The sequence below is a fragment of the Narcine bancroftii genome, assembly GCF_036971445.1.
Source record: "Narcine bancroftii isolate sNarBan1 chromosome 12 unlocalized genomic scaffold, sNarBan1.hap1 SUPER_12_unloc_2, whole genome shotgun sequence".
In the NCBI taxonomy this organism is placed as follows: domain Eukaryota; kingdom Metazoa; phylum Chordata; class Chondrichthyes; order Torpediniformes; family Narcinidae; genus Narcine; species Narcine bancroftii.
The window spans coordinates 3,491,246-3,511,666 of record NW_027211808.1 but is presented as its reverse complement, the minus strand read 5'-3'; the positions used below and the strand labels follow the sequence as shown (position 1 = coordinate 3,511,666).

The 20,421-nt window shown below is 42.3% G+C and overlaps 1 protein-coding gene and 1 long non-coding RNA gene across 6 annotated transcripts in view; one reads left to right on the top strand and one right to left on the bottom strand.

Annotated features, from left to right (window-relative positions):
• The window catches only part of LOC138750127 (uncharacterized), a 58,908-nt gene extending 39,786 nt beyond the window's left edge, over positions 1-19,122 (top strand). The window contains exons 3-4 of one of the 2 annotated variants that reach the window (XR_011349087.1): positions 15,633-15,746; positions 17,909-19,122. This is a non-coding gene — a long non-coding RNA (uncharacterized lncRNA). Of the gene's footprint in view, positions 1-15,632; positions 15,747-17,893 lie in introns of both variants that reach the window. The other variant, XR_011349088.1, reaches the window with a different exon arrangement.
• The window catches only part of LOC138750126 (rho GTPase-activating protein 23-like), a 397,500-nt gene that overhangs the window by 226,393 nt on the left and 150,686 nt on the right, over positions 1-20,421 (bottom strand). Inside the window, exon 1 of one of the 4 annotated variants that reach the window (XM_069912265.1) lies at positions 19,219-19,352. The exons of the other annotated variants lie outside the window; for them this stretch is intronic. The gene's annotated coding sequence lies outside the window, so the exon portion shown is untranslated. Of the gene's footprint in view, positions 1-19,218; positions 19,353-20,421 lie in introns of those variants that run through there. 4 annotated transcript variants of the gene reach the window in all.

Genomic DNA, 20,421 nt, shown 5'->3' with positions numbered 1-20,421 from the left:
GCTCAGTGAAATCTACAACTGCCAAGAGTTGTTGGATGTCTTCAGGCATCTGTTTCAGGAACACCTGCTCAAACATAATGCCGGGCTGCTCATCTCCCAGAAGGGCTAGTATCTCGTTGATCAGTGTCGATGAGGATCTGTCCCCAAGCCCATCCAGGTGGAGCAAACATGCTCCTCGCTCTTGCTGTACAAGTCCAAATGTATCGATTAATAACTCTTTGAAGGCAGGGGTCACCAATTATAGCTGACCGCTAAATATAAACACACACACACACACACACACACACACACACACACACACACACACACATACACACACACGAGGTAGCAGGTTAATCTCACTCCTTTATAAGAACTGGAAAGGCTGCTTTTATACTGTTCAAGTTCCCGCCATTTTTGCCGATTGACTGAGTCAGCCATATGAATAACAATAGTGGGCGGGAACATCCATGCATATGAATGTCCTTCTTCCTCAGCCTGTTTCTGCTGAGTTAGCTGGGTAGCTTGACCAATGCCATTTTAGGGCTGGTGGTCTGATCCTGCCCCAGCTTCTACTCCCATGGTTTCTTGCCCTGGGCGTTGCTTTAGCAACCTTTGTCCGCGTCTGCTGCCACACAATGTGCCGTCCTGATCTCTGCAATTGTGGACCACCACATTGACTTTAAATTTCTCAATGGTATAGCCTCTGGAAATCTCAACGCTGCACATATAATTGTTAATAAGTACTGATTACCAGACTTAGTTTTGGCAGTGGATCTACAATAACCCTAGCGAAAGGTTCACCATCAACAGGAATATGTTGTAATGGTGCCACTGGAGACCCTGGTTAGGTTTCCCCACAACTTGACAAATGTGATATGTACAGCACTAAATGACAACATCCTTCCTCAAACCAGGCCAAAAAAATTGTTTCAAAATTTTAATCATGGTTTTCGTTAAACCAAGATGACCACCTTAACTGTGGGCTAGATTTAATATTTCATTCCAGTAATTTCTAAGAATACCACCTGATGAATCACTCCTCACTCAATTCCTCATTAGCAGGAATATCAAGAGATCTCAATTTTCTCATCAATACTTCACCTTATGTAGTATCTGCAAGCCATTTCCTTTTCAGTTACTGCTTTCTCCCTTAAGATAGCAAGATCTACATCTATTTTCTGTTGCTGAATTAACCCTTTCCTTGACAACGAAAAATCCTCACTCTCACAATGACCCTGCTCTTTCAAAAGTACTTCAGAAGTACTGGGAAAATCTCTATCAATTGGATTTTCTTCACCTGTCATTATTTTTCTTGTCACAGACTTAGTTACCGCACATGCAGGATATATCTCACCATCTTCTCTAACCATATCCTGATTAGGCCGATTTGTCAATCTTAAAACTGACCCAACTTTATCCTCTGCCAATTCATTCCCCAACAAAAACAAGGCACCTGCATGCGTAACTTTGGAATTACTCCTACCACAACAGGTCTGTGAGAAACAGAAGTACCTTCACAGAATTTGCTCAAGACAAAAATTGAGAACAAAGAACATTTATTATACAGCAATGCAAAGTTGGGTGCTTCCCTTTACCCTGGGAATACACACACACACTGGGGCTCACCCAACTTTTATACAGTTGATTCAGTATAGAAATACCCTCCCCCTTACATTCTTCTGCCTCCTGGATGAGTTTGGCATTAGGCAATCCTGTCTGCCTAAGTGCTGTTTCTTGTGAACTTGGAGGACCAGGGGGTATCCTGTTGGTGTCCCATCATGTCATTGTCCCTATTCACAAACCTGCCTTTGTTCTAATTCACACCTTCCCAATTCTCAGGGCTACACCCTTCATATATGCAGAACTTTCTAATTATGACTAAGGCTAGAAAACCCTTATCTTATTCAGACTAACTTTACTTCCTACATTCTATTATCTATCCTTATCCTATTCATACTGGCTTTATTCATTACACTTATATCCATACTAGCTTTCTTCATCTTTCATATCAGTTTTACTCATCTCTCACAGGTCATTTGACTAATTCTGAATTTAGCACAACTTTGTGAAAAGATATTGACTCTACCTAAGGTTCACGAGAATGTTGACAGGATTTCAAGGTTTGAGTTACAGGGAAAGGTTGTGCAGACTAGGGCTTTTTTCTCTGGAGCGTAGAAGATTGAGAGGGGACTTGATAGAGGTGTTTAAGATTTTAAAAGGGACAGACAGAGTAAACGTGGATAGGCTTTTTCAATTAGGAGTGGAGGAGATTCAAACTAGAGGGCATGGTTTAAGATTGAAGGGGGAAAATTATGAGGGGAACATGAGGGGAAATTTCTTTACGCAAAGGGTGGTGGGGATGTGGAATGAGCTTCCGACAGACGTGGTCGAGGCGGGATCATTGGTTACATTTAAGGAAAGACTAGATCGTTACATGGATAGGAGGGGACTAGAGGGGTATGGACCGGGTGCTGGTCAGTGGGACTAGGAGGGTGGGGATTTGCTAGTAGGGCCGAACTGGCCTGTTCTGTGCTGTAAGTGATTATATGGTTACCTCACCTCCAACATCTTTAATCAAAGTTATCTCCCTTGGGTCAGTCCTTTGATCCAGTTAAAATACTTTCCAACAACAATGACTGAGCAGCCACAGTATTTCTAAGAATTTTAAATGGAACCTATGGTTTACCCTCCTTCATTGAAACAAAGCCCTCTGACATAAAAGGCTTGAAAATATTCATGACCTCCTTACCAGGTTTGGCACCTCTGTTAACCTTAAATTCAACTGTTGAATACATGTTTCTGGTAGAACCAACTTTTATATATTCTATTTCAATACTATATAATTCACAATGACATAACCAGGTTTCTTATAAAAATGGCATACAAATACAGAAGTTCTGTCCTTTCCTACTTTTCCTTCATCTTTTCTTTTAACATTTTCACCAGACTTTATTTCAGGCCGACTATCCTGCTCCAAACTAACCTTATGAATATTTTTATTAATCTGATCCACATTAGCTCTCAGAAAATGCCTACTATTCTGGAATGTATTTTTGTGATCGAGTTCTCCAAGGTGCTAGCTGCCTATTGCCACAACCCCACATCTCTCTCATCCAGGTAAAATTTAATATCCTCTGGGTCTCTCCTTTTAATTTCCTCTATTAATATTAATTCTCTCAATTTTAAAAATCATTGTTTATTCTTTTTGAGGTGCACCAACGGCAAAACACACAGATTTCGTCAGAGCAAAATCCAAATTCCTAAATTTTTGCTTTTATGCCTCTAGAACCAACTCATAATTTGTCAATACAACTTGCTTAACAGTATCATATTTTTCTACTTGCTCTAGGGTCAAGCAAGAGTATGCAACTTGTGTTTTTCCTTTTGTGAGAGATGGGAAAACTGATCTAAAATTATGAACATGAAGTAAACTGAAATTCATACATCAGTTAATGGCTGTAACCAGTACAAACAGGATGAGCTTGGCGATTAGGATGCAGGAAAGCAGAGTCAGCACGATTAACATAAGAATCTTCTAGTCTTTGTGACAAGAGCCAACACCATAAGATAAGGAGTGTAAGGAACAATAGAATGTAGGAAGTTGAGGTAGTCTGGATCAGATAAGGGTCTCCTAGCCCTGGACAGAAGTACCAAATCCTACATATCTAATTAGCTAACCTTACACAGATTTATATATATTAATTTAGCCAACCCTAGACAGGATGAGCCAACTCTGCATACCAAGAGACTGTAGCCACAAGAATCAGGACGGTGTGAATAAAGACAATAACATGAAGGGACACCGACAGGATACCCCCTGGTCCTCCAAGTGTACTGAAACTGCACATAGGCAGGAAGGATTGCCTAATATAATACCTCTCCAGCAGGAGGCAGAAGAATGTAAGGGGGAGGTTATTCCTATACTGAAATCAACTGTATAAAAGTTGGGTGAGCCCCAGTGTATGTGTGTATTCCCAGGGTAAGGGGAAGCACCCAACTTTGCATTGTTGTTGTAATAAATGTTCTTTGTTCTCAATTTTTGTCTTGAGCAATTTCTTTAAAGGTACATCTATTTCTAACAAATGGGGACTCGTCCGGGATCACACTCCCTCCACTGACAGAGTACCCCGACAACGAGAGTAGGTGCACCCCGGCTGATTCAGCTGGAGTCACGGACGACGGGTGGCTGGTCAGTGGAAGAAGCGAGTGATATCCGAGAAGAGGCATTGAAAACAAACGACGGAAGGAAGCGTGCTAGAGCATTGCTACTGGAACCCGGTAAGAGGAATTTTACTTGCCTATCAGTATGGGAAGTATGGGTAGCAAGGAAGAGAGTCCTGGTTCAGGATGTGAGGATCAGATAACTACACACAGCCCGCTTGGGTTGATGTTATCTGACTGGGGCACGGGAAGGACCCGTGGAAAGGACGAACTGACCATGGTAGGTATTGTTGTAGGGACTGGGTTAAATACCCGATAAAAGGGAGCTCCGTATACTGGCCAAAACTCGGATCCGAGATGACTGGATGTGTCAAATTTTGAACATCTGGCTCTATCAAAACCAGAGATAACCTAGAGAGCAGGGAATATGCAGCCTGCTGGCTTAGGGGATCATGTGATCAATTGGTTTTGAAAGAAAAAGCGTACAAGGACAAGAGAGAGGAGGAACCTTTTGTCCCTGAACCACAAGGGTGGGATGTGTTACATTCCCTCCCTCCACCTTATGTTCCTCCTATGCCGGCTATCTTTCCTCCCCCTCCTATAACCTACCCTTCTGCACCTTCCCCACCTCCCCCACCACTAGAGAAGAGAGAAGAGAGCAGGAGTGGTATGCTGACTCGCTCACAAAGCACTCGATTACCACCTCTGTTGACAGGAGAGAGAGGTAACTTTAATTCAGAACTGCGTGAGACTCTTCAGGAAGAAAGGGCAGAACCCTTTGATTCATTTCCCAGGGAGCAGGAACCCAGACCTAATAAGCCAGAAACCAACTGGATGAGACCACTGCGGGAAGTTCCCATGGGAGAGGGTCTCGGTTTCGTAAATGTGCCCCTGACCAGTACTGAAGTGGGTAACTTTAAGAAAGAACTGACCTCCCTGATAGAAGATCCACAGGGATGTGCCGAACAGTTAGACCAATTTTTGGGACCAAATATATATACAATATGGGGGTCTCGACATAGAATCCCCAGCAGGGGAACAATTGGTACTAACTGGTTTTGTTACCAACTCAGCCCCAGACATTAGAAGAAAATTACAAAAGACAGAAAATTGGCATGAGCAGGGAATAACCCAGCTTCTACAGATCGCACAAAAAGCATTTGTCCGGACATCTGAGGATAAGCAGAAAGCAAAGGCTAAAATTTTAATGCAAGCAGTTAAAGGAATAGTAGATGAGTAACATGAAAAAAGGCAGGGACTGTGTGCCAGCTCCTGAATGTTGGGAGAAGTGCCGGGAGTGGGAGAGTAGAGACCAGAGATAATTTCATAAATCACGACTTCCCACTTCAGTCACTGACCAATATTGATTAAAATTCATGCTAAAATTTCAATGTCATAAATGATAATTTATCAATACTCTAGAATGAGTGAATTTAACTACCAGTTAATTCCAATTTATGAAATAAATTATATTCAAATGTGATTTTGCACAGGGAGTACATGAGAACTGAGCGATGTTATAACATTCGCAGGGAGAAATTTTTGTGCTAATTGGGTGAGCTCTACACGTCTTGTTTTAAGTGTATGTAAGATAAAGAAATGATCTGATGTGTTAAGTTGCTGGATCAGCCAGTTGAAGGGGAAGTGTGCATGTCCCTTTAAGTGCACTGTGGCACTTGAAATTGAGGCTCCAGGCTCTTGTCTTGCAGTTAGAGGTATGGAGCCCTATCAATAGATTTAGTACATTCCTTCTACACATTCAGCAGTCAAGGTCCGTGAGTTTAAAGATCACCCACCTCTGGAGAATAAAGATACCTCTGGGGATTCCTATGGGGATTCCTATAAGTTTAATCATTCATTTCTCTGGTGCATTTTCCTCCGGAGTGAAATTAATGCCTCAGCACAATTTCTCTGTATTGCCACTGTTATTTAATTCATGATAACTTTCCCCCCCATTCATCAGGTTTATATTTAAATCTGGTATTGCGGAAGTTACATTGTAAATAATCACGGAGGTAAACCCTGCGCAACTGGATTCAGCTTAATGGAGAAATAAACCTGCGAACTGGTCTATGGTGCTGTGTGAGTACTACAATAGGTGGAATATGATTTAAATTGGTGGCATAGTTCAGAACAATTGGGTGCATAAGAATAATAATATCATTAATAACTCACAGATCTTGTACCAGATGCTATTCAGTACATCTTGACTTAAGGACTGGAGAAATTGGCATGTTAGAATGAGATTGGCACGGCACCAATATTTCTTGATTCAATAATGACTCCACAAGCTCCAGGATTCATGCAGCAGAACTTTTAAGTGGAATATAATAGAAACTAGCCTGTACTTAAATGATTGTGTGTGCAATCTTCATAAGAACATCTTTTAATTTTTTTGGTGCCTGTTTTACAGACTGTTTTAAATAAGGCAAGCTCCTGTGAGCTGTGGCACAAGGCATTTTACTTAAGGCAGAACTAAAGGTTGAATATGTTTCAAGTTCTCTTGCAGGGGCTCTTGTGCCCCATACAGACAAGCAGCTCCAACAGCATTTTAATAAGGTCTAACATATTCAAAACCCATGGAAATATGGTTTGTGTTTCATTTTACAATTTTTACACTAACACAAAGGAAAGTCAGATTGTTATTCATTTTATTAAAATCTAGTGATTGGTTATATGTAAAAGCATGGCAAGAGGATCAACTAAAACCTGCCTGGGATGGTCCCTACTGTGTACTTTTAATTACAGACACCGCAGTACAAACAAGAGAAAAAGGCTGGACCCACATTCAAAGAATCAAACCAGCTTCCGAAACACAACATCATGTCACACAGACTCAACCCTCCACCTGGCGTGCAGTCCCTCATCCTTCTGACCTGAAAATGACACTACACCGTGAAAAAGTGCCATAATGTTGTTTTTATTCTTTATTGTATTGTTTAATTGTTACTTCTCCATTTCTGGGACATGACTTAATTACTCACAATGTATTAAGTCCTCCTGGGATAGGGGCAGCAGAGGTGACAATTATTTTCCTTTAGAATGCAGACAGGGCATAGATTTAATGTATAGTCATAGTGGGATATGGGTTAACAAGGGATTCCAATACAGACCAGGGGAACTGAACAGCTTTAGTGGAGTACATCTAATTTGTATCTTAGCCTACACAGGTATTAAAGACAGGAGTTTTAAAGCGATAACACAAAGGACATGGTGGGACAAAGACAGACAGAATGGTAGTCAGGATTGTACATGTCGCAGAGAGAGAGAGTTAATACATATGCTAATGTACACAGACAGGCTGCAACTCACAAGTTCAATGATACCCATGCTAATGTTAGCAGACAAGCTGCAACACACAGTTAAATCACAAGAAACAATCCCCCCAGCTCAGTCTCTTTTCATTACAAACACCACCCCGTGAAGGGGAGCACCAGTTACAAACGTGAGCTGCTACAGTACTCTAAAGCTGCTTGGCATTTCAATATCAGACTCCAGATAGCCTTCGGAGATCGGTGGCCCTGGGGTTCGGGGCTGAAGAGGAACGGCAGATACGAGCCACAATTCAACGGAACCGCCTGACTCTCGACTATTCGTTCGCTGCTGAAGGCAGCATTTCTCAGAGACTTCTTCAGGGCACGTTCGCTGCTGAAGGCAGCGTTTCTCACAGACTTCTACAGGACAATGCTTACAACAGTCGGGTGGTTAAAGACACTGCTTCAGGACATCGACGAGAATCTGCCCATGCCCATGTTCAGACTTGGCAACCTTGGACTAATGTGGGATGGACTAGACTCTACTAAAAACTGGAGCCTGATACTCACAACCTTTATAGCAGCTGGACTCGCTACTCTGACCTTTATGGTGCTCACCTGCCTAAAGACTTGGCTGCAGTTTTTAATTCATCGATCCCCTCGTCAGAACACTATACCCCAAAGAAAGTATGTTTCCCTAACTCTATCCAACGACACAGAGACTGCAATTCGGTTATTGACCAGCTGGGTAAAGCAACACCTTACACTTTACAGCATCAGTATTACTGATCTAAAAGAAAATAAATAATCACGGAGGTAAACCCTGCGCAAGACCAGTAACCAAAGATCAGTAACACTGATCATGGTGAAAGATCAGTATTACTGATCTAAAAGAAAAGTGAGGATTGTGAGAGATGGGAAAACTGATCTAAAATTATGAACATGAAGGAAACTAAAATTCATACATCAGTTAATAGCTGTAACCAGTACAAACAGGATGAGCTTGGGGATTAGGATGCAGGAAAGCAGAGTCAGCACGATTAACATAAGAATCTTCTAGTCTTTGTGACAAGAGCCACCATAAGACTAAGATAAGAAGTGGTAAGGAACAATAGAATGTAGGAAGTTGAGGTAGTCTGGATCAGATAAGGGTCTCCTAGCCCTGGACAGAAGTACCAAGTCCTACATATCTAATTAGCTAACCTTACACAGATTTATACATATTAAATTAGCCAACCCTAGACAGGATGAGCCAACTCTGCATATCAAGAGACTGTAGCCCCGAGAATCAGGAAGGTGTGAATAAGGACAATAACATGAAGGGACACCGACAGGATACCCCCTGGTCCTCCAAGTATACTGAAATTGCACGAAGGCAGGAAGGATTGCCTAATGCCAAACCTCTCCAGCAGGAGGCAGAAGAATGTAAGGGGGAGGGTATTCCTATACTGAAATCAACTGTATAAAAGTTGGGTGAGCCCCAGTGTATGTGTGTATTCCCAGGGTAAGGGGAAGCACCCAACTTTGCATTGTTGCTGTAATAAATGTTCTTTGTTCTCAATTTTTGTCTCGAGCAATTTCTTTAAAGGTATATCTATTTCTAACACTTTCAATACATTTTGAGTATTAGAGGCCACTTTTCTCTTGGCCATCTTGAGCTCTAAGCATCTTTTCAAAAAGCTGAAAATATGTATCTATATCTCCATCATCAAAAGGAGGAACTAGATTTACCTCTGCTAGCAAAAAACCTCTCACCAGGAGCCTCAGTCTTCTAACTTTTCTCCATATCCATTTTGAACTTCTTTAATTGAAACTCTCTCTCTCTCTCTCTCTCTCTCTCTCTCTGCTTCGGTTGAGATCGAAGTTTAATGAGCCTTGTGTGTTTTGTGTCTAAGCTTTTCTGTGGGCTGGTTCGAAAGATAACTTAGACTTTAATTACATATGTTATATTTAGGCTGGGGAATTTATTACTTTAACAATGTTATAGAAATTTGCATAGTAACCAGTGGGCATTGTTATAAAGGGGGGTGTAATGGAAGATTCTAACCTATTTTTTAACCTATTTTTTCTTAATTCCAAGCTCTTGGTTCTGGAGAGCTGAGAACCTTTTTTTAAAAACTTGCAGCTTTGGGTTCTCCAAGGCTGAGAACCTGCTTGTGTTTTAGAATCAGCAGACATGTTAGGAATTAAAGTACCTTTAAAGAAATTGCTCGAGACAAAAATTGAGAACAAAGAACATTTATTACTACAACAATGCAAAGTTGGGTGCTTCCCCTTACCCTGGGAATACACACACACACTGGGGCTCACCCAACTTTTATACAGTTGATTTCAGTGTAGGAATACCCTCCCCCTTACATTCTTCTGCCTCCTGCTGGAGAGGTTTGGCATTAGGCAATCCTGCCTGCCTACGTGCAATTTCAGTATACTTGGAGAACCAGGGGGGGTTATCCTGTCGGTGTCCCTTCATGTCATTGTCCTTATTCACACCTTCCTGATTCTCGGGGCTACAGTCTCTTGATATGCAGAGTTGACTCATTCTATCTAGGGTTGGCTAATTTCATATGTATAAATCTGTGTATGGTTAGCTAATTAGAAATGTATGACTTGGTACTTCTGTCCAGGGCTAGGAGACCCTTATCTGATCCAGACTACCTCAACTTCCTACATTCTATTGTACCTTACCATTCCTTATCTTAGTCCTATGGTCTTGTCACAAAGGATAGAAGATTCTTATGTTAATCGTGCTGACTCTGCTTTCCTGCATCCTAAGCCCCAAACTTATCCTGTTTGAACTGGTTTCAGCCATTTTACTGATGAACTTTAGTTTCTTCCATGTTCATAATTTTAGATCAATTTTCCCATCTCTCACAATCCTCACTTTTCTTTTAGATCAGTAATACTGATCTTTCACCATGATCAGTGTTACTGATCTTTGGTTACTAGTGTCAGTGTGACTGATCCCCCCCCCCCCTCTCCTCACTTTTCTTTTAGATCAGTAATACTGATCTTTCAATTGTAAGGTGTAGTTTTACCCAGCTGGTCAATAACCGAATTGTAACACCTGTGTAAAGTCTTTAGGTAGGGGAGCACCATGAAGGTCAGAGTAGCGAGTCCAGCTGCTTATTAGGGTTGCGAGTATCAGGCTCCAGTTCTCAGTAAAGAGTCTAGTCCATCCCACATCAGTCCGAAATTGCCACGTCTGAACATGGGCATGGGCAGATTCACGTTGAAACATTGAAGCAGTGTCTTTGAACCACCCGACTTTTGTAAGCGTTGTCCTGACGAAGTCTGTGAGAGACGCTGCCTTCAGCAGCGAACGAGTAGCAGTCGTCAGGCGGTTCCGTTGAATTGTGGCTAGTATCTGATGTCCTCTTCAGCCCCGAACCCTAGGGCCACCGATCTCCGAAGGCTGTTTGGAGCCTGATATTAAAGTGTCAAGCAGCTCACGTTGTTGGAAACTGGTGCTCCCCTTCATGGGGTGATGAAAAGTGACCAAGCAGGGGGGATTGTTTCTTGTGATTTAACTGTGTGTTGCAGCTTGTCTGCTAACATTAGCATATATATCATTGAACTTGTGAGTTGCAGCCTGTCTGTGTACATTAGCATATGTATTAACTCTCTCTCTCTCTGTTACATGTACAATGCTGACTACCATTCTGTCTGTCTTTGTCCCACCATGTCCTTTGTGCTATCGCTTCAAAACTCCTGTCTTTAATACCTGTGTAGGCTATGATACAAATTAGATGTACTCCACTAAAGCTGTTTAATTCCCCTGGTCCGTATTGGGATCCCTTATATCCCATTATGATTATACATTAAATCTATGCCCTGTCTACATTCTAAAGGAGCTGAATTGTAACCTCTGCTGCCCCTATTCCAGGGGGGCTTAAAACATTAACGAACAATATTCCAAAGAAATTAGTAAACAACAATGAACAATACATGTAAAGCTCATTAAAAACAGCATTAAAATACAATAAGAACTGAATAAAACACAATAAATGTAAAGCTCATTGAAAACTGCAATAAAATACAATAAGAACTGAATAAAACACAATAAATGTAAAGCTCATTGAAAACTGCAATAAAATACAACAATAACTGAATAATCAAAAGACAAGTAAAATACAACAATAACTGAATAAACCATTAAAGAAACGAAAAAAAATGTTAAATTACGGCACTTTGTAACAATCTGACTTTCCCTTGTGTTAGTGTAAAAATTGTAAAATGAAACACAAACCATATTTGCATGGGTTTTGAATATGTTAGACCTTATTAAAATGCAGTTGGAGCTGCTTGTCTGTATGGGGCACAACCCTCCAATTTGTTAGAGTGAGTACATAACAGACATTGCAGCACAAGAGCCCCTGCAAGAGAACTTGAAACATATTCAACCTTTAGTTCTGCCTTAAGTAAAATGCCTTGTGCCACAGCTCACAGGAGCTGGCCTTATTTAAAACAGTCTGTAAAACAGGCACCAAAAAAAGTTAAAAGATGTTCTTATGAAGATTGCACACACAATAATTTAAGTACAGGCTAGTTTCTATTATATTCCACTTAAAAGTTCTGCTGCATGAATCCTGGAGCTTGTGGAGTCATTATTGAATCAAGAAATATTGGTACCATGCCAATCTCATTCTAACATGCCAATTTCTCCAGTCCTTAAGTCAAGATGTACTGAATAGCATCTGGTACAAGATCTGTGAGTTCTCAATGATATTATTATTCTTATGCACCCAATTGTTCTGAACTATGCCACCAATTTAAATCATATTCCACCTATTGCAGTACTCACACACCACCATAGACCAGTTCGCAGGTTTATTTCTCCATTAAGCTGAATCCAGTTGCGCAGGATTTACCTCCGTGATTATTTACAATGTAACTTCCGCACTACCGGATTTAAATATAAACCTGATGAATGGGGGAAAGTTATCATGAATTAAATAACAGCGGCAATACAGAGAAATTGTGCTGAGGCATTAATTTCACTCCAGAGGAAAATGCACCAGAGAAATGAATGATTAAACTTATAGGAATCCCCATAGGAATCCCCAGAGGTATCTTTATTCTCCAGAGGTGGGTGATCTTTAAACTCACGGACCTTGACTGCTGAATGTGTAGAAGAAATGTATTAAATGTGTTGATAGGGCTCCATACCTCTAACTGCAAGACAAGAGCCTGAAGCCTCAATTTCAAGTGCCACAGTGCACTTAAAGGGACATGCACACTCCCCTTTCAACTGGCTGATCCAGCCACTTTACACATCAGATCCTTTCTTTATCTCACATACACTTAAAGTTAAGATGTATAGAACTCACCCTATTTGCGCAAACATTTCTCCCTGCAAATGTTATAACATCACTCAACTCTCAGGTACTCCCTGTGCAAAATCACATTTAAATACAATTTATTTCATAAATTGGAATTAACTGGTAGTTAAATTCGCTAATTCTACAGTATTGAAAAATGATCCTTTATGACATTTAAATTTTAGCATGAATTTTAATCAATATTGGTCAGTGACTGAAGTGGGAAGTCGTGATTTATGAAATTATCTCTGGTCTCTACTCTCCCACTCCCTGCACTTCTCCCAACATTCAGGAGCTGGCACACAGTCCCTGCCTTTTTTCATGTTACTCATCTACTATTCCTTTAACTGCTTGCATCAAAATGTTAGCCTTTGCTTTCTGCTTATCCTCAGATGTCTGGACAAATGCTTTTTGTGTGATCTGTAGAAGCTGGGTTATTCCCTGCTCATGCCAATTTTCTGTCTTTTGTAATTTTCTCTTAATGTCTGGGGCTGAGTTGGTAACAAAACCTGTTAGTACCAATTGTTCCCCTGCTGGGGATTCTATGTCGAGACCCCCATATTGTATATATATTTGGTCCCAAAAATTGATCTAACTGTTCAGCACATCCCTGGGGATCTTCTATCAGGGAGGTCAGTTCTTTCTTAAAGTTACACACTTCAGTACTGGTCAGGGGCACATTTACGAAACCGAGACCCTCTCCCATGGGAACTTCCCGCAGTGGTCTCATCCAATTGGTTTCTGGCTTATTAGGTCTGGGTTCCTGCTCCCTGGGAAATGAATCAAAGGGTTCTGCCCTTTCTTCCTGAAGAGTCTCACGCTGTTCTGAATTAAAGTTACCTCTCTCTCCTGCCAACAGAGGTGGTAATCGAGTGCTTTGTGAGCAAGTTATCATACCACTCCTGCTCTCTTCTCTCTTCTCTAGTGGTGGGGGAGGTGGGGAAGGTGCAGAAGGGTAGGTCATAGGAGGGGAAGGAAAGATAGGAGCCGGCATAGGAGGAACATAGGGTGGAGGGAGGGAATGTAACACATCCCAACCCTGTGATTCAGGGACAAGAGGTTCCTCCTCTCTCTTATCCCTGGATTCTTTCTCATTCAAAACCACCTGTTCAATGGATCCCTTGAGCCAGCAGGCTGCATATTCCCTGCTCTCAACATTGTCTGGCTGGTTTTGATAGAGCCATAAGTTCAAAGCTTCACACATCCATTCATCCTCGGATCCGAATTTTGGCCAGTACACGGAGCTCCCTTTAACCGGGTATCCCACCCATTCATTACAACAATACCTGACCGTCGTCAGTTTGTCTTTACCGCGGGTCTTTCCTGTGCCCCACTCAGATAACATCATCCCAAGCGGGCTGTACGTAGCTATCTGGTGGTCACGTCCTGTGTCAGGACTCTCATCTCTACTGCCCGCTATTCCCATACTTAGGAACAAGTAAAATACTCTTACCGAGTTCTGGCAGTACTGCTCTAGCGCGCGTCCTTCCGCCGTTTGTTCTCAATGCCTCTTCTCGGATATCACTCGCTTCTTCCACTGACCAGCCACCCGTCGCCCGTGAGTCCAGCTGAATCAGCCGGGGTGCACCTACTCTCGTCGTCGGGGTACTCTGTCAGTGGAGGGAGTGTGATCCCGGACGAGCCCCCATTTGTTAGGAATTAAAGTACCTTTAAAGAAATTGCTCGAGACAAAAATTGAGAACAAAGAACATTTATTACTACAACAATGCAAAGTTGGGTGCTTCCCCTTACCCTGGGAATACACACACACACTGGGGCTCACCCAACTTTTATACAGTTGATTTCAGTGTAGGAATACCCTCCCCCTTACATTCTTCTGCCTCCTGCTGGAGAGGTTTGGCATTAGGCAATCCTGCCTGCCTACGTGCAATTTCAGTATACTTGGAGAACCAGGGGGGGTTATCCTGTCGGTGTCCCTTCATGTCATTGTCCTTATTCACACCTTCCTGATTCTCGGGGCTACAGTCTCTTGATATGCAGAGTTGACTCATTCTATCTAGGGTTGGCTAATTTCATATGTATAAATCTGTGTATGGTTAGCTAATTAGAAATGTATGACTTGGTACTTCTGTCCAGGGCTAGGAGACCCTTATCTGATCCAGACTACCTCAACTTCCTACATTCTATTGTACCTTACCATTCCTTATCTTAGTCCTATGGTCTTGTCACAAAGGATAGAAGATTCTTATGTTAATCGTGCTGACTCTGCTTTCCTGCATCCTAAGCCCCAAACTTATCCTGTTTGAACTGGTTTCAGCCATTTTACTGATGAACTTTAGTTTCTTCCATGTTCATAATTTTAGATCAATTTTCCCATCTCTCACAGACATAAGCAAAATTCCACCAAGGGGCCAGAGCTGCAGTTATCTGACGAAAGTGCATCTGTGTACCAAGAACATTTAATCTTCCTGCTTGTTTTGGTCACAGACTGTCAGAGGCCTAGCCTTGATGCAAAATAAACCATTGTATTCAAAATGATAAGCTGAAAATTATGTTATTCGTTAATTAACCTAGCATGCTAGCTTGTTTGCTTAACTTTCTTGATGTGCTGGGTATAGGTGCTTGGGTAAGCAGGTTTTGGGTAATATAAGGCAAGGTCCCGCTGCTGAAATGAGAGACTCTCCGAGAGGTGGCAACATCTCTCAGCAAGAAGAAGAACTTCTGGAGTCCAGCCAACGTCCCGGTCAGGGAAGGTGCAGAAGCTGCTACCGGCGCCCTGACAACCTACTACAAGTGTGCAGTCGTTGCCTCGCTTCGGCAGTTGGAACCAGTCCAAGCATTGATAAGTATAGTTGGGAAGGGCTTGCATATTGTAGTGTGAAATCAGCTTTTGAATTTGTAATAAACATTTGTATAATCTGAACTGCTCTCAGTGTGTGTGTCTATTTTCTTTCAGTAGCTCAAACACTGTGACCAATCTAAAACGAACAAAATGAGAGGTATAAGTTTACCGAAGACAATTGGCGCTGTGAGCAGGGTTGGTCTCAAGATGTTTCGCCGAAAGAAAGAGGTGAGCCCTGAGCAGTTCTTGATTCCAGGATGGACTTCCAAAGACAATGGGTTTGGCATGTTGGCCAATACCCTGGCTTTGTTGAGACCATCCATTAGTTGGGATGAGAAGTTAGATTCATCCTCTGGGAGAGCAGGTTGCCACTCTCCTTCGAGAAAAAAGATTTCCTGATAAAAAGGGGACGCTGATGGATGGTTTTTGGTTGTTGGCCACAGCCTTACGCCACTCCGTTCAGCGTGAAGCAGAATCAGTTCAAAGAGAAGTAGAATCTCAGCACAAGAGAAAGCAATTAGAGGAGGACCTAGAAGCCATGCGACAATGCTGTTCCATGATGAGTGAGATTGTTCACACCAGTCAGGACAGAGCCAAAGAATTGGAAGATAAGCATGTTCAAACTGTCTGCCGTAATATTAAACTCTGGCAGCAGCTCTATGCAGATAAGGAAAGGCAAGGAGTAGAACCCGATCCATATGGTATTCATGCCATGATAATGAATGGTGACGATCCTGATGTAATTGAGGATTGGGATGGGAATATCTGGAATGACAATGGTAATAATGCAGATACTCCTCAGCATGTGTCTAACATACTACCCTCTCAACCTGCTGTTCACGCCCGCCCCAATAAGGCAGCAGACTTCCCAAACAGACAGAAGGGGGGATGATGTAAGGGTAGAGATGGAAGGGATAGATACTCTGGTCTCTCAAGTGGACCCAGGGGAAAATACCAAAACCTCTGCTTATGCTCTATGGCCTACTCCCTCTACGGGATGGCCTTGGAATCCTCCCCTAGACTGGGTGGAGGGCCCTGAGGGCCAAAGTGGGAACAGGGGTCGGAAGCAGGCAATGATATGTGATTTCTCTGTAAAAGAGCTGGCTGCCATTGGAGATCGATTTAGGCAACAGGCAGGAGAAACTCTGGCAGCCTGGCTCCTGCGTGTTTGGGAACCAGGAGGGGCTAATGTATTTTTAACCCCTCAGGAATTGTTGGGATTAGGAATATTATCTACTGATATCAGGGTCACTGCTGAGTTGCGGGGTAGAAGGAGAGAGATGGATTACTTACTTACTACTCTAGGGGACACCCTGCTACGAGTATACCCATCACCAGTAGATTGGGATTTACATTTGCAGAACAATTGGAGAACCCCAGAGGAGGGCATAGCAATAATAAGTCAACAGGCCCTGGCCTCTGCCTTGTATGCAGGGCGTTTGAGGCTATGGGTACACGGGGGGAGCCCTGATGAAGAGATATTCACGGCTGGAATGCATACCAGATTGGTTCGTTCCGCCCAACCTACTATACGGGGGCTGGTTCTGACTGTAACTAGTCCACTAATTGGGCACCCTGTGTCTGAGGCGGTGCGCACCTTATCTGGGCTTCGAGAATTAGAGTTGGGAGGTAAAATCCACTCACGTACAGCCCAGGTTACATCAGACAAGCAGGATGAAAGGAGAGGGCCTGCTGCTAATAACGGAGCGACAAGAAAGGACCTTTTTCTAACCTTGTTAAAGTTAGGCGTACCTAAAAGTGATATTGATGGGAAACCTACTGCGGTCCTTTATGCCCTTTATAAGAGAAAGGCAGGGGAACATCATCCCCAGCTGCTGAGTCCTCCTGGCCCAGCTGTGCCCTCTGCTCCCCCTGCTGCTTCTATCGAGCAGGCTTCTCCTGCTCCAGTTACCCGTGATGAGGTACAACAAATGACAACGGTATCTTATGGGTTCATCATATTCCTTATTACCCACAGGCTGCTGGGTTAGTTGAACGAATGAATGGCTTACTGAAGGAACAAATTCGTTTGTTAACACCACTAGGAACCCTGAAGGGGTGGTGTCATGTGCTGCAGCAGGCAGTCGACAATTTGAATCCTTGCCCTTTAAAAGGAGGTAGACCTTTCCACCGACTTCTTCACACTTCAGAACTACAGCCTATTCCAGATGAAAAACAATCATTGCCCCCCACTCCTGAACTAGAGAATGCCGGACAAAAGGTATGGGTGGGACCACCAGGTAGTGACCCTCCTGTCAAAGAAGAAATAGTGACACCTGCCCAGGGTAACACTCGATGGGTAGCTATTGAGGGACAGGATGATTTAGTCTGTTTAAACCCTGAACGCTTACGGTATTATGAGTGACATGTATCAGGCTTCTTTGTTCCAGGTCCTCCGTTTTACACTCCTGGTGATCTGGCTTAACAGCTGCTTTGGTGCCAACAATCACATTTGTAATGACGAGTTCATTCCGAGGGAGTTGCCCGTGGGAGACACGGTCCGATGCATTACATCAAGGAAGTCCTCGGTCACCCGCCTCAAGTGCAGCTCATATAAATATGTTATTGACCAGCATGTTTCAAAATCTGTTCGTGAGCTTCAGTGTCTAGGTATTGTGGCCAACAAGGATAATGTGAGCTTTGGTAGGAATCCTTTTTCATGGTTACCTGGTACATTTGGGGGTTGGGCCACACTATTCTCCGTTGGTTGCTCGCTTTATTGCTTGTTTTTGTGATTATTGTAGTTTTAATTTCTCTTTTACGCTCTTTTTGTACTCTTATGCTTGTCAAGTCTCGTGTCTGACAGCCTGTGACCAAGGGGTGGAATGTAATGGAAGATTCTAACCTATTTTTTAACACCTATTTTTTAACCTATTTTTTCTTACTTCCCAGCTCTTGGTTCTGTAGAGTTGAGAACCTTTTTTTAAAAACTTGCAGCTTTGGGTTCTCCAAGGCTGAGAACCTGCTTGTGTTTTAGAATCAGCAGACATAAGCAAAATTCCACCAAGGGGCCAGAGTTGCAGTTATCTGACGAAAGGGCATCTGTGTACCAAGAACATTTAATCTTCCTGCTTGTTTTGGTCACAGACTGTCAGAGGCCTAGCCTTGATGCAAAATAAACCATTGTATTCAAAGTGATAAGCTGAAAATTATGTTATTCGTTAATTAACCTAGCATGCTAGCTTGCTTGCTTATCTTTGTTGTTGTGCTGGGAATAGGTGCTTGGGTAAGCAGTTTTTGGGTAATATAAGGCAAGGTCGCGCTGCTGAAGTGAGAGACTCTCCGAGAGGTGGCAACATCTCTCAGCAAGAAGAAGAACTTCTGGAGTCAAGCCAACGTCCCAGTCAGAGGAGGTGGAGAAGCTGCTACCGGCGCCCTGACAACCTACTACAAGTGTGTAGTCGTTGCCTCGCTTCGGCAGTTGGGACCAGTCCAAGCGTTGATAATTATAGTTGGGAAGGGCTTGCATATTGTAGTGTGAAATCAGCTTTTGAATTTGTAATAAACGTTTGTATAAACTGAACTGCTCTCGGTGTGTGTGTCTATTTTATTTCGGTAGCTCAAACACTGTGACCAATCTAAAACGAACAAAATGAGAGGTATAAGTTTACCCAAGACTGGGGGGTGGGGGGGGGTGGGGAGATTTTGAATTAAAGTTTGAAGGTGAATTTTTGTTAATAAAGTAATTGTTGATCTTTACCCCTGTGTGATTTGCCTTCTTTGTGGTTGCTGACTTGATCTTGTAACATAATTTGGAGCCATCATCCGGGATCAATCGATTTGGGAGCTTTAGGAGCGATTGACTTGTGCTTAGTTATCAGTTGACTGAGTTTGACTCAACATCCAGCTTGAAATTAAAAATAAATGGTGAGTGTATAAATCACCAGTAGAAAAACCAGCAACTATGACAACCATATAACATATAACCATATAAACATATAACAACCAGTTCATAGCGAACCCTTCAGTGGTTAATTTCAAAATGGCTAAAAAGTCAGAACTAATGGTTATGGTTGGCGTTAAAACTTCTTACAGTAAGAACTGGGATGAAAAAAATTGCCCGAAAGATTACTAAGCAGGATTGTAGAAAAGAGGGTATTTGAAGAAGCTGCATTAGAAGAGTTTCCAAAGGAGAAAACTTAAGAGGAAGTAAAGTTGACTTTGATGAAACTAGAGTGAGAGGACAAAAGAAGTCAGGCAGAAATGGAGGAGAGAGAGAAAGAACAGAATCATGAGCTAGAACTAGCTAAATTAAGCTGACCATAATGCAAGGAGAGGGAGAAGCACAAAACACACATGCTGGTCAGGAAGAGAGGTTTCTGGTCAGTAGAGAAGTGAAGTTAGTTCCTCCATTTGAGGAATCTGAAATAGACCAGTGTTTACAGCATTTTGGGAAAGTAGCTGTAAATTTAAAATGGCCACCAGACTAGTTGTCACTCATGCTACAAAGTGTTCTTAAAGGAAAAGCCCAACAGGTATATACGCGTCTCACTGTACAACAAGCAGCTGATTATGAATTTATAAAGAAGGCCATACTCTGATCTTATGAGCTGGTCCAAGAGGCATATAGACAAAAGTTCAGGAGTTTAAAAAAAGCAGCAACCCAATTTTACCTGAATTTTGCTTATAGGAAGGTTATGTGTTTTGATCGTTGGTGTGCCGCAATGAAAGTATAAAATAACTTTGATTTATTGAAGGAAATCATTCTGATTGAGATTAAAAATTGTGTTCTTGACGATATTCAAGTGTACTTGGCAGAGAAAAATATAAAAACTTGGCAGGAATTGGATAAATTCGCAGAGGAATAGCGGTCACCAAGGAAATCTTTTTAAAGGAATATTGCTGATAATCCAAGTAGAGTAGAAAGAACATCTAGAAATTAGGTTAAAGGAAGAGAGGAAGA